At 39.4% G+C, this 15569-nt stretch overlaps 1 long non-coding RNA gene across 1 annotated transcript; it reads left to right on the forward strand.

The window, feature by feature from the left end:
* The first annotated feature begins 5583 nt into the window (after window positions 1-5583).
* Window positions 5584-15014, forward strand: LOC108674573. Its single transcript, XR_001931049.2, has 3 exons — window positions 5584-5599; window positions 12501-12597; window positions 12836-15014. It is a non-coding gene; the product is annotated as an uncharacterized LOC108674573 (long non-coding RNA).
* Window positions 15015-15569: the final 555 nt, after the last annotated feature.

The raw sequence follows: 15569 nt of genomic DNA on the forward strand, positions 1-15569 counted from the left end.
AGCGCTGCATTATAAAGCTTTGTCCCCGTTTGTGTGATCGTATCCAAGTTACTTTGATGTGCTGCTTAGTGTTTAGCTTCAAATAAATCATGCTTCATGTACAAATGCACTTCTGGCTGCTGTGCTCGCTTTTGATATGCATTATTAAACGGTTAATTAATTTCTGATTACAGTGAGCACTTACTGTCTGGCAATCATTAAGTTGATGCTTCATCTGTGAAATATTCATCTAATGTTTTTTTTTACTGATTTAATCGTAATAATTAACCATCGCTGCAAATGCATTGTGGAATTCTTAAATTGCATTTTTTTTTTTTTTTGCATTGAGTTGATTGCTGATCGTGTAGGTTACTTTACCTCTTCAATGATAACATTTACAGATAATTTGTCAACAATTTGCAATCGTGCGTCTCATAATTCTCATTCGAAGCGTTTTTTCCTGTACGTAATTTCATTATTATTTTCTTATCATTTATTTATGTCAAGTTGATTTTCAGCAACCGGGTTTTCCAGTGCTGCTTTATTTCGCCGGTTTATTTCAATGTCCAGTCGATTTACGTCAATTAATGAAAGTGAAATTGTATCAATACTATTTTCAAATTTATTGCTGATTTACGTTTAGTAGCGAAAAATTGTTTAAATTGTACTCTCCGAGTTTTTAGCGCATTTCCCATTTATGGAAAAAAGCGCTATTATGCTCGTCATGTCCGTCCGTCTGTCTGTCTGTCTGTCTGTCCGTCCGTGAATTCATGTTTTCGTCGACGAGAAAATTCGCTTTCTGTCACTCACTGCAGTGAGTACTGAGTTACATTTTTTTCCATTTACGTGTATTACAAAAAGATAAATTACTTGAATAATATTATCAAAGCTTAGTAGATTAATATTAAGTACTGAAAAGTGAAATGGAGCAAATTATATTTTCAAAGTTAGGCTCATTGTACAGTGTGCACGTGACAATCACCAATTCACACACCATTGCGCTCACTATCATTCCCTGCTAACTGATGATGAAGCCAGCCAGTTTAGTTTTACGCAATTGGCGCAACTTTACCAATGTTCGACCTGCATTGTGCGGACGGCTGCGGATGCATCAAAGCTCGGATTACGGAATCCAATGAATGAGTGTTCGCATAATGCGCTCTTCAATTATCTAAATCCTCAAATCCACAAAAAATTCCCCGATTTGAATAACATTTCACCAAAATATGACCAAAAATGACCTTCTGATAATTAAAAACGCACAAGTCAATCAACGTAATGGCATTAAAAACGTTTAAGTAAGGATCTTTAATTTTTTGGATGAGCTGTTTGCATACAAAAAGTTCGAGATTATTTTGGGGTTATTGATCATAGACTTCCAATTCTCAAAGAAAAATTATTGGTAGTTTTAGAGGGTTTAAAGTATATAAACGCAATATGGATTTATTAGCTAGACGAGATAAGTTTATTTCAAACTTGGTTTATAAAGAACACTGACAGGAACGATGGTAGACTGTCATTGCTAATAATTTGATGAAATTCATAAGATATTCAATAAGTCAATAAAATGATAAAACAATAAACGTTATGTTCACACGTGTTCCGGAAGGTTATTATTTAGTGAGAGCGTCGAGAAAATCTAGCGTGCAAGCACAATTGAGATTCACGCACATCGAAGTTGCAAGCGCAATGAGCTTATGTTCTTGATTTTTTAAAACAAAATGAATGAAAATATAAATTTTATCAATTTCATTCTACTTTTTTCACGCGTCGCGTAAGCTGTGATGTTCTTGTGCCCAATTGAATGATCGAATTACTTACTGATCCAGTTGTGAAGTGCCATCTTATTACGATTACACGAGTGAATTAAATAAATTATTGCTTTGTAGATGCGATCTCTGGGAATAGTGATGTATCAATAGTTTAGTAAAAATGTTAAGTTTTCAATCGATTATGATGCTATTTCTCGAATCTTTCACTATAATTTGGTTAGAAATAATTTTTTGTTGAATTTCACAGTTTTTAGTTACGAAATTATTGGACACTATTTAAGTCTTTAATTTCAGCAGTGAAGCGATATAAGAAACCATGGCTCACTTCAATGTAGAAAAAAAAATTTCCCAAAATTCCACGTTCATCGAACTTTGTTGTGAAAATTTGAAACTTCAATGCTGTAAACATAATCAGAAACTTTTAGTAATCATGGAGGTTTGATTTGTGCCACAACTTGAAGAAAATTGAGTAAAAGTTAATTTTACTAGTTAAATTATCACCAGATTTTAATTAATTGTCACCAGAATGTTCTCAATGTTTATTAAATGATGAAAAATTTTCATTTTAGTTAAATTATCAAAAATTTAGTGCTTCTTATTAAATGATGAAACGTTTTCTTTTTAGTTCAAGCATCACAAATCTACTGCTGTTATTTAAATGATTAAACTTTTTCTATTAGTTCAATCATCATAAATCTACTGCTGTTATTTAAATGATATTAGTTCAATCATCACAAATCGACTGCTGTTATTTAAATGATGAAACTTTTTTCTTTTAGTTCAATCATCACAAAGCGACTGCTGTTATTAAAATGATGAAACTTTTTCTTTTTAGTTCAATTATCGCAAATTTACTGTTGTTATTTAAATGATGAAACGTTTAATGGAGAGAGCGCCGCCCCTCTTGAGGGGGCAGCGTTCGGTCCCGCTGGGACGCTGCGTTCAGTGTATCGGAAAATAGCTCTTTGCTAAGACCCTTGCTACCGCCATCATTTATATATGTCTTGTATCCATCCCTCTTCTGCCTGCTCTTCCTTTTACTCATTTTCTTGCTCCTGTAATTTTCTCACTCTGGTTTTCTTATTCAATTCTTTCTCGGTCATTACAAACCAACCAGACATCTGACGTCGAATCAACGTTGAATTGAACTTTGCTTTGTTGATTCAATGGTAATTCAAATTCGTTGCAACTTCGTTTGCATTTTTTTCAGTTTCTCGTTTTCATTTAATGCTTGTTTGTATTTCTACTTTTCATCAACGACAATAGCGGCTCAATTAAGAGAAAAAAAAGGAACAACGTTAATACTAACTCGCGTATGTGAACGGCGAATATCTATGGGCTGCAAAGCGACATTTCACGACACTGGACGAATTTAAACGCTTCTTAACAACATATGCTCCAGTGGCGCTGTCTCGACTCGAGTGGCGTTTCTCATTACACGCTGAAGTTGCGATACGGTGATCGCTAAAATGCGCTCCAGTGGCGCTGTCTCGACTCGAGTGGCGTTTCTCATTACACGCTGAAGTTGCGATACGGTGATCGCTAATGGCCGACCTCTCATCGTCTGACGAGGGCTAGTCATCCCTCGCCGACCTCTCATGTTCTGGACGAGGGCTAGTCACATCCCTTGTCGACCTCTCATAGTCTGTACGAGGGCTAGTCACATCCCTCGCCGACCTCTCATGTTCTGGACGAGGGCTAGTCACATCACATCATGGTCTGGACGAGGGCTAGTCACAGCCCTCGTCGACCTCTCATGGTCTGGCTCGTCGTACGCACCCTCGTATAGCCGCCATCTGTGCAGCACGATCGGATGCTTGTGTTGTATAGCGCTGCTCCTGTTTGCCAGATCATCTTACCGCATCTGCGGGTAATAACACGACAAATCTGCCTCATGATAGCCTTTCAATGAGGCAAGGCTGACATGCGCTCCCCAAACTGCAGAATAGAATCAGTGTATTCTATTACATTGCAAGTTCGTGTTTATGTTCATGTCTGGTAAAATTACTCCTAATTTGTCGAATCTTCTTACCGTGATTGCGAGTGAAAATTACGCTGACGACGACTTTCTCATGAGACTGCAGTTGAATTCTGAAGAAAAATCTTGTTTCTAGAATTTCTTAGTGAGTTGGTGCAGAGAAAAGAATTTTGCTGAACGCACTTTCAGCAAAGTTGTGGATTATTTTGTGATGACAAAAAAGAGTTAGAAAATTTCTAATGTCGTCTTAGGAAAAAAACAGATACAAGGAACCTTGGGATGTGATTACCTGGTTTTAATAATAAGCAATTGTGTGTTGAATCATCATTATTACAATGATACTTGAAAATGCGATCATTTGCTGAAAAAAATATTGGATATTTCCATGTACAGTATGTCTTGCAATAACAAATGGTAGAATATTTTCCAATCAATGCTTACAGATTTCTTGACGATTTTTCAATTGATCTTTCATTTATTTTGTGTTTTTTTTTTCATTTGATTGTATTGTTTATCTTAATTGTAGACGCATCTTTTTAGATACCGTCGTAAATAAGCTTAGAAATTGATAAACAAATGCATGATCTTCATTGATTAATTGCATAAATAATAGTGGACAAATTGCATCAAAATGTTTTAGTTATTGATTGCATATTTTTTTCTGTTAATTGCATAGAGAATAGTTCATTTTCCGCTGAAAAAGTGTTTCTTCATTTCACAAACAATCGGTCACTGATTCATGAAAATGATTCATAAATTGCATTAAAAATATTTAATTGCATATAATAAATGATTAATTAATTAACTGCGTAATACTAAATTGCTCAGTTTGTTATTTTAATAATTTCATTATTAATGACAGTAATAAGTTCATTAACTTTGTTAAGGCAGATGGCAGAGTTTAGTGAAAAGTCACGTCCGACTATGGAATTAATTAAGTTAAGAGTATGTGTAGGTTTTTGTTATTGATTAGATGAGATTTCTTGATTAGTTAGTACTTGATTAGAAGATAGACACAGACACGTAGTGTGAAGTCGAATTGCCTTGTTCTTCTCTTTCAGTTAAGTAATACTCATATGCTCTTGTATAATTTCGAAGGGATAAAATGAGCTACGGAAAAATGAAATGAGTTTAAAGGAGCTGGCAGCGGCGCAGGGCTCGTAAACGCTCCCCTCCAAATAAATTAAGTTGAAACAGCGTTGATTACCGGTTGATTCCGTTGAAACAAACGTTTTATGAACGTTATTTCAAGATGAGATGGGTCGCGTTACCCCGTCATCGTGCGCTAACGAGACGCGGGGCTCCGGTTACGCGGATTTGTGCTGCGCGTCCGGCTGTGTCGGCTGCTGCTCCGGCGCTCCGGCTTCCGAGTTTGTTTTTGTGCGTCGGTAGCTCCCTTCGTCTTATCTCCATGTGGATCATGACAATTTGGTTACTTGTTTTATTTTTGTGAAATTCTTGATCATGTGTTAAAAAAAAGTATAAATTTCTATGGACAAAAAATAAAAATAAAAGTTTGGTTTATGGTATTATTTGTTAAGAGGTCCTTTCTATGCATTTATTTAGATCATAAATCAAAATTTGGTTATTAATATATTTATATTTCTGTCGTAGTCTTACATATCCGCGATAAATTAAACGATGCTACAATCGTCCTGAAAATATCAAATGTTGCAATGTTGAGAGAAAATTAGCAATTTTTGTCGACGTGTAGCCTGTCAATAAAACATACTCTTTACTGTAACATGTTTCATTTATATGCAATACAACAATGAAATGAATAATTGAGCACCGCAGTGCTTATATAGTTTTGTACACATTGGCATGTCTCTAAGACTTGATTGAGGACACTGTACAGTCAGGAGAAGATGTGAGATGTGCTGGTGATGTTATTGAACGAGTGGTGAGTGCCTGGCAAGATCGTGAACCACTGGATAAGATAGGAGTGGTGGTGTTGGTATTGAGTAAGTGGTGAGTATTGGTGAGTGATGGTGTTGTAAGAGTAATAAGTATTATTGTTTGACGAGTATGGTGAGTGCTGTTTCTCACCATACTCTGTGTCTCTGTGGTGTTGGTGATCATTGATCAAGTAGGTATCTGAAGTAATATCATTAACAGCACAATTCTCTTTCGCAATTTTTTTCGCTGAAAAACTCCAGGCGAGTTAGGCATCAAGAATCTTTCATATTTACATCTATTTGTTGAATTTGAATGTCCGACCGTTGGCCGACGCTCACTTGTCATCATTAGTTCATAAGGTCCAGGGTTGATTTATGCGCTGAAAAATGAAGAGTTTTGAAGCTTCGTCGCTTGAACTGCAAAAGGTGACGCTCAGTGCGCGGCCGTTGTGACTCATCATTATCCGTTACGATCTCCGGCTCGCTTCATTCTGTTTTTTCATTGCGTTTTAATTCCAAAAAACTGCAGTTTTCTCCCGGGCTTCCGGGAATGTTAGGCGCCGTGCAAAACAACCTTGCATGTGAAACTCCTCGTGCTCACAGCAGCTGTCACAATGTCGAGCCTGTGATGAGATCCTGCGTCTGATTTTTCACTTATTTAACGATAGATGTTGCCAAAAATGCTTTGTGAGACACGGTTTTATTAGGTATAGTTGCTGTGTTTGGCCGTTATTGCTTGCATAGTTCGGTGAAATGCCTTTTAAGGCTATGGTACAGGCATGCATGGTAACGGTCGTGCACGTATGATATGACCAAAGACATTAAAGGAACTTCTAGTTTGTTGCACTTAATTGAACCTTTGCAAAATATTTCCAGACTTTATTTTCCCAGAACAAAACGCAATTGGTGTGTATTTCAAATACAGCATATTCGATTATTTGTGGTTTATATAACAGTTATCTTCGCGTACACAAACGGGTTTAGAATAAAATTTCGTTCCTTTTATCTTTGGAAAATATGTTTTGCCGAAGACTCGCATTCTTTCTTACGGCAAACGAAAAAAACTTGTTCATTTAATTGCTGGAAAATTTCAAAATTGTGACTTTATTACTTCAGTGATCGAAGTGCGTTTTTGCAAAGATTCGCATTTGTTTTTACAGCAAGTGAAAAACTTTGCTATGTACCTCGCATGGTCTCCTGTAGCGACCATCAAGGCAGCGTCTGAGTCTGGGTCATATAAATACCTTCACGGATACCGATGACTTAGCTTATTCTTGGGCAGTGAAACTGCCTTATTACTACGACCGACCTCATCTGGCCCGCAAAACATGACTTTTGCCATTTCAATTTTGCATGTCACATGTTTTTGTCTGGGATGTCGGCATGACGACAGCTCGACAAAAGCGGCGTGTCGGTATCACAGGTCCGATCCATTGGTCACACCACCTCATTATGTGGCGCTGCTGCACTCTGCGCCGCTACCGTATACTCGCTGGCTTATGTATATTGTTTGGTGCTTATTTTGCTTTGAATGTCTTCTTTATTACAGGTATTTATTATTTATATTGTGTTATTATTTATGAAATTACATGCAGCTTTGTGAATTTTTTTCTCCAATTTATGTTTAGTAACAATCTGTAGGTTTCCTTGAAGACAAGAACTTATTTTTCATTAAAAATTATCTTATTGATCTTTTATAGTACGCCAAATTCAAAGTGAACAAAAATAGAATTGACAGTAAGAATTACGTTCTGCATGGTCTTAGACTAGAATATATTCTGTCGAACTATGTCAATATATTTTTCTGCACACATATAATGGTTATTCGTGGTCATGCTCGTTTCTAATTCTCGTTCCCATTTAATTTTTTAGAAAGCCTTGCTCATATCGATATAATTTCTACATTTTCTTGATTTTCTCGGTGCTTCCTCTGATTCTTGTTAAATTGATTTTTATTTTGATAAATTTATGTTGATTAAACAAAAATAAACTTTAATTTAACGTCCGATGCCTGTTGGGTCGGTGCCCGAGGCTGGGCATCCCAAATGGCCACCTCTTTTAAGGTCTCGGCTCTGGCGGACACTGATCCAAATGAATGGCCACTGACGCCCCTCTCCACCGCCCCCTTACTGGACACTGAACCTTCTCCCCTCTCCATCACATGAATTCCCCACACTCCCTCTCGTGCCCCCCCCCCCTTACACTCCCCTCTCACTGCCGCCCACTCTCCACCGCCGCCCCCAACAAACGCCCCCTCACCCCTACAATTCACTCTTTGACTCCACCTCTATCTTGAGTCTAAATACTGAAGCATCGGAAGTTTACAACACCGAAGTTCAGTGCAACGCATCGCTTTAGATATTAAACTTGAGCTTAACATGATAAGTCAAAACAGTGCCATGAAATTATCGCCTACACAATAAGTCGAAAAAAACGATTTTAGAAGCTAAAATTTTGGAGTTGCTGCCGGAGACCGGTACACTTGATTGCTCGGCTTGAATCGGAACAGCTGAATGAGAAGGATGTGCATGTATATTTCCAGTTCAATAACTCCTTCCTTTATGCTCAGCAACTCTAGAATAAAAGTTGTGTGACGTCATACAAACGTACGCTGATGCGCAATGCGCACAACTGGATTTGTAAACTAAAGAAGATCGCGTTTAATCACCGAGAGTCTCTCTATATACCTGAAGAAAGAGCTGACCTGAAAATTGTTCATCGTCAGTACCCGAAATTTGACATTTTGCAAGTACTTCCCGAATAACCCTTTCAACTATTTGGACATAGTTTCTGATGCAGAACCGAATTATGCGAATAAACTGCCAACAATGTTTCTATTAACATATTTGAGAGCAGCCACATTTGGGTAATCGGAATGAGTTATCGATCACGAAATCTACTTGCACAATCCCCTCATTCAGCTGTTCGAATTCAAGACAAGCTATTAACTGGAAAGGCTTACCAAAAGTCCAGCACAATGTGCCAGTGCGTTTTTTGTTAATATGCATATAGTGTAATGGTGGTGACGTTTGTAACAGTGATGTGATGGTGGTGACGTTTGTAACAGTGATGTGATGATGTTGTTGCGAACAGTGACGTCGAAGAGATCATTCCTGTCGAGGCATATAACGTACGTAGATGTTGGTCGCAGGACACACTGGCACGCACAACATTCAAGGCACGCACGACGATCATAGCGTGTATGCGTGACATACATATAAAACGCTTGACGCGCACGCGCGATGCTTGGTGCAAAAGCTCACATTTCATATTTGATAAAAAGGCACACATACCACGCATGCATATTTCACATACACGACACACAATACTCATTCCTACACTCGCACATTTTACACATCCCACACACAGCACACATCGCACACGGTACACATGCCACACACAGCACACATATGACACACCGTACACATGCCACACACAGCACACATGGCACACCGTACACATGCCACACACATCACAACCGTGCACATGTCACACACAGCACACATCACCCACGGTACACATGCCACACACGCACACATCACACTCCGTACACATGCCACACACAGCACACATCACACACCGTACACACGTCACACACAGCACACATTACACACGGTACACATGCCACACACAACACACATCACACACGGTACACACGTCACACACAACACACATCACACACCGTACACACGTCACACACAGCACACATCACCCACTGTACACACGTCACACACAGCACACATCTCAGCAGCAGCAGGAGGAGCGTCAGCCGTGCCAGTGCCGCGGTGGGCGGCGCTGCCCCCCTCGTGGCCACCCCCTCGTGGCCCCCTTTGCTTCCCTCCATTTTCTGGCCCTCGTACCTGCCCCCCTCACCCCTCCTCCGCCCCTCTTTTATCCCTCCTTGCGTGGCCCTATTACTCTCGTCCTGCTCCTCCTCTAGGTCTTTCGCCCCTTATCCTTTCTTTCTTTCTTTGCTTTCTTTCTAATGTCACAATTTATCTTTCTAAATCTCTTCTCCTCTAAAATCTTTTTCTTATTTTTCCCTTTGCTTGTTTTTTTCTAAAATCTCTGTGCTTCTCATTGAATATATATGACTCCGATTTTTAAAATTTGTTCTTTTAATCGAGCGCAAATTTTTCTGCCTTGCATTTCTCTTTGTTTAATTCATGAGCTAAAACAAGCGCTTCCCGTCACGTGTAAACCTGGCTGCCTCTGGCTCATGCTTCGCACCTCATTTGTCGAAGCTTAAATTTTCAAGCTCATTTTTGCTTCCAAGAGGAATGAAATTGTTCGAAATTGATGCATGGTTTATTGAAAACTTGATCGCGCTTGCGTTTTGTGAAATTTCGGTTTTTGATAATAGAAACTAAACAGCACATTTAGTTTTTTAGTCAGATCGATGATACTTTGAGACCCCAAACGACGAATCTATCTTATATTTCAAGATCGATGTTATTTATATGGAGACCTCAATTGCACATCTTGCTTATGGCGGACGAACGATTTTTGATTGAGAGCTCAAACGGCACACACTTCCTATTTTTTTAATGTTACATTTGAAGCCTAAATAACGCGTCTTTCTTTACGATGCCAGATCGATGCCCGCCTTTCGCCTATCCAGCGATAGGAGAAATAAATGTTGACCATCTACAGGTCAGCGACCCGCGCTCGCCATGTATCATTTCTAATCTCATGTAATCTGCGCTCGCTTTACTCGCCGCTGCTTTATTGCATGCTTGTGATCTGACACGTCCTTTCCTGCAGTTTTACTGCGTCTCTGTATAACTGTGGCACATCTACAATTTTTCTACTTACTTCGCGGTATTTGTTGATGAATTGAATTCTTTGAGGAATTTAGTTGTTTGAATTCGTTGAGGAATAGAATTCTTGAAATTAGTTGTGCAACTATTTTCTTGAAATTTGTTCTGGAACTGATTTGTTGGAATTCGATGAGGAAATTCTGTTTTTATGATCCATGTAATCGCGCTTATGTTGATTTGTGCCATTAATTTGCATTTGTGTTTTGACGATCTTGTCTGTTCTTTGAGGTGTTCGGTCTAGCTGTACTGGTCTCGGTATAATCGCTCGAGGTCTTCATCCACGGTGTACGGTCTCGATGTTCGTCTTCCGTGCTCAGTTTCGATGTTCGGCCTTTGAGTTCGGTCTCGGTGTTTATCGATGTTCAGTCTCGGTGTTCGGTCTCGGTGTTTATCGATGTTCAGTCTCGGTGTTCGGTCTCGGTGTTTATCGATGTTCAGTCTCGGTGTTCGGTCTCGGTGTTTATCGATATTCAGTCTCGGTGTTCGGTCTCGGTGTTCGGTCTCGGTGTTTATCGATGTTCAGTCTCGGTGTTCGGTCTCGGTGTTCAGTCTCGGTGTTCAGTCTCGGTGTTCAGTCTCAGTGTTCGGTCTCGGTGTTCGGTCTCGGTGTTCAGTCTCGGTGTTCGGTCTCGGTGTTCGGTCTCGGTGTTCGGTCTCGGTGTTCGGTCTCGGTGTATTGGGTGGCGCGCTTCCCTCTGCCGCTGCTGCCCCTGCGATAAGCGGCTTAGCGGAACTGCCTTCGACCGTGCCGCCGCCGCCGCCTCCGTTGCTGTTGTTCCTTCTCTTACTCGTGCTATTGCTGCTTCCTCTTGTGCTGCTGCTGCTGCTGTGTCTGGTGCTGCTGCTGTGTCTGGTGCTGCTGCTGCTGTGTCAGGTGCTGCTGCTGCTGCTGTGTCTGGTGCTGCTGCTGCTGCTGCTGTTGCTTCGTCGTATGCTGCTGCTGCTGCTCTTCTTCTTCTGCGTCTGGTGCAGCTGTTCATCATACAGCTGCTGCTGTTAACAAAGTACTACCAGCTCCCTTAAATGGCACTTCTTATTGTGGTATTTGCTTTTGTTTTTAGTGCGTCTGCTACTACTTTTCGTCGCTTCATGGGTCATCTTGACTCTGCACAACCAAAATTTATTCACCGGCGTGTATAATTTTCTTCATTTAACTTGAATCAAAATGAGTTCTTCGTACGGATGAATTCGTGGTGATGAAATTACTCTTGAGTTCGTCTCCTAATTTCCTGCGTCTTCTTCGCTTTGAAATACCTATTAAATATTGGTATACTAAATAGAGCATCAATTAAATATAACGTGATTCCACTTTCAAAATCCATCATTAGTTCGCGCGTTTAGTTTCTTGTATCACAGCGGCCGTGCCCGCTGACATTTCAACGTAGGGGCTGGTGAGGTCTGATTTATTGCTGCTTTAATTATAATGATTTGCTGTGGCCTGCAAAGCAGACACTCTAGCGAAGTCCCCCTTTACGTGCAGGACTTATTCTGCTGCACCTGCTGCCGTTCCCGCACCTCTTAGGCACTACCGCTGCTTTGTAGACCTGTGTAACTGTCAGGTGTTGGATACCTGTGTTGTGTGTAGGGCTCTGCAACTGTGTAGTCCTGTGCACTTATGTTGCGCGTACAGCTGTGTATAGGGCTGTGCACCTTTGCAGGTCGTTGTATTTGTGTTATGTATTAGGTTGTGTAACTGTGCACGTGTGCTGGGTGGCATGATGTTGACTTGTGTTATGTATAGGGCAATGGACCAGTGCAGAGCTGGGTACTCTTGTGTGGCTGTGTAATGTGTACTTTTGTATGGCTGTGTACTTTTTTAGAAGATGTGAACTTGTGTAAGACTGTACATGTGTAGAGTTATGTACTTGTGTTTTGTGTGCAGTGCTAAATCTTGTTTGTGGATGTGTTACTCACACCACATTAGTGTGCGACTTCCTTGTGTGGCTGTGTTATGCGTAACTAATTAAAATCTTATTTCTCACGCCTATCTAGAGTATGAAGTCTTAACTGAGTTATTATTTATATTATAAGAATGCATTATTCTTGTTCACAGGCTGGATGACGACCACCGCATCGCTCAGGACGTATCGCGCGCCAGCATCAAGGCTTCACATGACAAGTGCAGCGTCATGTGAGGTGCGTCATGTGAGGTGCGTCATGTGAGGTGCGTCATGTGAGGTGCGTCATGTGAGGTGCGTCATGTGAGGTGCGTCATTATCCACGACAAACCAGAAGTTTTAAAGTCAGTGTCACACACTTAAAATATACGTACATATCATCTTACTATCAAGGCATTTTCTCTGTGTAAGTGGCAAACATTACCTCAATTTCCAATACTAATTGTTTGATACGACTTTTTCAACGGCCTTTTTGTTCCATTTCCAACAGAGATGCAGTGGCTGCCGCGGCCATCCTTCCAGTCTACCGTCCTCTCTTCCTCCTCTGCTTATTAATTGAACTAGTTAGGGCATTTCAGTTCACTTTATGTACGACGTTAATGTAGATTTATACTTGCTATTGAGTTGTTATTGTTTATATTTAGGGATCTAGTATGAAAACTAGTAGGAATTCCCCCATAAATCCTAGTTTGCATGGTAAATCGTAGGTAAATGGGGCCCACTGGTTAGTAAATGGGGCCTGCATCTCACCCGTTCTGTACGCCATGCTTGATTGTGCGCTCCAAATGAACTCTAGTTAAAATGACTGCTAAAATTCTCCACACGTGGAGAATGAATTATTCTCGTCGAGTCATATGTAGTACGTACGTAGGTATGATTGTCAATAATACTGAAAAACTCGTGCAGCACGTGCCAAACAACTGCTTCATGTTAGTCATTTCAATCGTTGTGAAGTGCGAGATGACAATCGTACGTAGGTGACCAGAAGTAATTTCGTTTAATCGTTTCATAAAATTTCTGGGTTTTTCTCTTGAACACTTAACATAAAAAGCGCATCCTGCGACGGTTCTAAAAATTGCGTATTTTGTGTTTAGAGGCAAAATTAAAAATATCAGTTTTTGAAACATTACGAGACTAATTTGACATCTCGTATGGGTAAGACATTGAGCGTTTTCCACACGTTTCACAGCTCGTGATGACGAGAGGTATTTATTCATTGTTATTTTAAGTGCACGTTTGGCTTGTCGCCTGACGATTCGTTCCAGATTTCTCCAGAAGACAAAAATTTTGAGGAAAATGATCGCAAATTTTGTGTTTCAAGTCTACAATTGATGATCAAATCATGAATTTGAACAGCGTTTGGCTCATGTAGTTCCGATGGCATTATGGTTTAAGGCATCGTGCGCCTGATCTCAGTCTGATTTGGTGTTGAGTTAAATTTTACATCATTAATTGTCATAAACAATCAATAGTGATAAATCTATAGAAGATGCTGAAATAGCATAAGATTTGCTCTTTCAGTGACAGTTTCTATTTTATCTCGATTTCGAATGATGTTTTGCTCTACGTTACCTATTTAAACTAGTCTTTATTTTTGCTCTACCATTTAATTATCGAACATGACAGAATGTCCTATTATGCTTACGGTAGTTTGTTTTAATCTCTGAGAAGTTGTTGAGCCAAAGGAATAATGTGGGTGCCATCTATCCTCTAGTCTTCATTTTGTTTGGCGGTAATTCTGTCGTGATAGAACTTAATCAATCAAATGTTAATTTCATGTTCCTTACCTCAACGCGAATCTCATTATATCTACTGCATGTTTACGGTCGTATAAGTTATCTTAATTTCTTATCCTCTTTTCCTCCCTCTATTTACTTTCCGTATTTTCGTATTTAGACGGGGAAATGATACCATGTTCGTATTTTTTTCGGCATGTTCTGCGTTGCAAAATTTTTTCAGAATTCACCTAGATTTCGATTGATTCCGCAGATAGTTGAAATCCCGGGATTATTTTGTCAAAGTCTGTACAGTAACTATATTAATGAGTTATCACACAAGCATAATGAAGTGTACATATAAATTTGGTGATGTTTCGTTCACAATATTTACTTAGAGCTTGAAATGTTTCCCACCTACTGTGCTGTGAATAGCTTGACGATCGAAGAATACCTTCCACAAGTTCGTAGTCTTAAGGAAGCGTGAAAAGTTACCATATGTTGATATTGTAGACGTTATATCAACGGCCATGAATCTCTACTTGTCTAGTTAATAATTTTCAACATACTTCCACGAATGGACTAAAGCTATAAGCTAAAATCGCATGCGTTTTTCATCTGTTGCCTGCATGGGCTGGCATTATAGAAGGTGGTTTCGTGTGCTATTGCTTAAAGGAAATCATTTTCTTAAATTTTTAACGAGACTCGCTCTAGCCCATGACATTATCCGTTTGTTGAATCCTAGTAATAGAGATTCACGATACGCTAAAAAAATTTGTTGTTAATTAAAGATATGATGACCATGATTTGTATCAGGAAGGGATTTACTCGTTATAGATGCGGTGTAATTTTCGACGGTGTGTTCAGTAAACCTTGAACAGAGATTCTAGCGTAGCGTAAGTACCTGTACTCTAGCAGTAGCATAATTAGTGCGTGTACTCTTTCTATTGTGAGCTTTGTATTTGCTCTCAGATTGTATCCATATTTTACTTTTCCTGAACATCTGATGCTAGTCGCTGGTTCATTTTATTTCGTTGCATCATTAAATGGTGATGCAAAACTTTCTTAATGTAATCCATTATTTTTGATTATTTTTTTTTTTGAGTTTAGGATCTCTCATTAATAGTAAGTTTCTTTCAAAAAATGAGTGCTACATAAGTTGACCGAAGTTGTTGAATGTCTCAATTATTTGCTGCAAATGAGTGAGAATTGTGAACTTTGATCAGCATTCAGTCGGAAACTGAAGTCGGTCAATTGCCATGCAGCCCGAAGCGGAGGCTGCTAATGGAGCAAGAATCTCTATTGCACCCAAAAACTTGAGTTATAAGTTCTTATTTATTGTAATTATTATTTGTTATTTGTCTTCTTAAATTCCAATTTTTATTGTTTACAGCAGACAAATTTGCCATGTTTTCTCCTTTATGATGTCATCATCATCATTCGTGAGTTTCCCGTATGTATAAAAAAATGATCGATTGATAATTTAAATTTCGACATCTTTTATATATT

The sequence above is a fragment of the Hyalella azteca genome, unplaced genomic scaffold (assembly GCF_000764305.2).
Source record: "Hyalella azteca isolate HAZT.00-mixed unplaced genomic scaffold, Hazt_2.0.2 contig7125, whole genome shotgun sequence".
Lineage (NCBI taxonomy): Eukaryota > Metazoa > Arthropoda > Malacostraca > Amphipoda > Hyalellidae > Hyalella > Hyalella azteca.